General features: G+C 27.2%; 1 protein-coding gene across 1 annotated transcript in view; it reads right to left on the reverse strand.

The window, feature by feature from the left end:
- Window positions 1–2,500, reverse strand: part of LOC135225209 (uncharacterized) — a 109,197-nt gene that overhangs the window by 2,017 nt on the left and 104,680 nt on the right. The window lies entirely within an intron of this gene.

Consider the following 2,500-nt stretch of genomic DNA (forward strand, 5'->3'; position numbering starts at 1 on the left):
AGTTAGTTGGAAGTGGTATTTTATTCTTTTATTATCATGAGATTTAATGGGCTGTCTAGCAAGGCTGTTAAAAACATTGTAAACGGAGACTTGCAGTTATGGGACAGAAGGGTTATAAAGAGATTTTCAGAAAATTTAAATCTTAAATTCTGTCCTCTGCAAAGGTTACAAAAAACAGGACACCAGTCATTGGTCAGTCAATTAAAAATGGTATTTTATTAATTGTGTGAAATTTAAGCTAAGTGAAGAATAGAGTCTCTTTTGGTCATTCAGCTCTCTAAACAAAGAAAAATGAAAATACAAGAGTTTGAGTGGTTGGACAGCAAGATAAAGATCCTGAAACTGAAGGAGATGAAGTACTTTAAGGATCTAAAGGTGGAGAAATTAAAAAGATGGACTGAGATATAATAGTTTGGTTGGACAGCAAGATTGAACAATAAGATTATATAATATGAGCATTTTGTAAATTCAGGTTGAAATGGCATATCTTTTAATGTATAAGGTTTATATATATATATATATATATATATATATATATATTATATATATATATATGTATAAATGTATATATAAATATGTATATGTATATATGTATATATATATATATATTATATATATATATATATATATATATTATATATCTATCTATACATATAATATATATATATAAATATATATATATATATATATATATATATATATGTATGTATATATATATATATATTTGGAGCGCCTCAGTGGCGTGATCGGTATGGTCTTGACCTGCTACCTCGGTGGCCTCGAGTTCGATTTTCGGGCATTCCATTGAGGTGTTAGAGATGTATATTTCTGGTGATAGAAGTTTACTCTCGATGTGGTTCGGAAGTCGCGTAAAGCCGTTGGTCCCGTTGCTGAATAACTATTGGTTCCTTGCATCGTAAAAAACACTATACAAAAAAAGGTTGTATATATATATATATATATATATATATATATATATATATATATATATATAGAAAGATAGATTACGGTTCGTATTATATATACTTATATACAATGAACTTTTACATTTTGGCGTCAGGCCAACAGAGGGCAGTCGCGTTCCTGTAACTTGAAGCTCCAATGTATCCGTAGCCCTTCTCTTGTTTCCATTAAGTGCACTTCGAAGATGAGTAATACGATAATAAGTGTCTCTCGGGGCTTCATAAGTGTAACAAGTGGCCCTGGATTTATAAGTGCACAAGTGTAACAAGTGCATCAGGATTTACTTACTAACAGCAATCTTATGGTAAGACACTTAAAATCGTTTCTTACTAGCGTATTTCAACTCTTATTTTAATTCATTTATTATTGTATTATTGTCATAATATATAGGTGATTTACAGTTGTTGGAATTTGTTATTGTTTGCAAAGTGTTGTAGGCCCATGGTGTCTTTGTAAATTGTTATTTTCCGTCATTTATCTGTGTTATTTGTTTTGGGGATATCAGGCTGTTCCCAGATCGAAGTTGGAAATTACCGGTGTTAGGATGTTGAATATTTACACGTCAAGTTATCGCCATTCTTTCTCTTATTTACACGTAAAGTTTCCGTCATACTTTCTTTCGTTTACACGTCAACTTATCGTAATAGTTACGCTTATTGACACGCAACTTAATTTTGCTTAATGCTCAAATCTAATCAAGGAAAAGAATGTTTAAATTGTATTTTATTATAATTATAGTACTATCGTGAAATGTATAATCTTGTCGTTCGTAGACCATTCCTAGCTTATGCATATTAAAATAATCATAGGAAGAAATATATGTATAATATATATATATATTATAATATATATAGATATATATATATTATAAGATACATATACTATACATACACATATACAATAACCATTATACATATAATATAACATATACTAATACTATACATATAAACATATACATTATACAATATACATTATACATATAACATATATATATATATAAGATTATATATACAATAATATACATTACATAAATAATAAATACATATACATATGATATATATATATATATATATATATATACATACATTATACATATATATATTATATATATTATATATATTACATATACATATACATATACATATACGTATAAATATTACATAGACATAACATATATATATATAATCATATATATATATATATAATGTGTGTGTATATGGATACATATAGTACATATACATTCATATATATGTATATAATGTTATATATACATATATAAATACATATATAAATACATATATATATGTGTCTATATATCTTCGAAAAGTACATTTTTAACAAGACTGACGGACATCAAAGAAAATATAAGTAAAGAAAGCAAAGAAATTTCTCAGTTTTTGTTGAAACGTCTTTCAACTCTGCTCGACAGAGAGAGAGAGAGAGAGAGAGAGAGAGAGAGAGAGAGAGAGAGAGAGACGTGACCTATTCATGAATACGCTCGTCACAAACTCAATTACGACAATGACAAAGATAAATT

Source organism: Macrobrachium nipponense, chromosome 13 (assembly GCF_015104395.2).
Source record: "Macrobrachium nipponense isolate FS-2020 chromosome 13, ASM1510439v2, whole genome shotgun sequence".
Lineage (NCBI taxonomy): Eukaryota > Metazoa > Arthropoda > Malacostraca > Decapoda > Palaemonidae > Macrobrachium > Macrobrachium nipponense.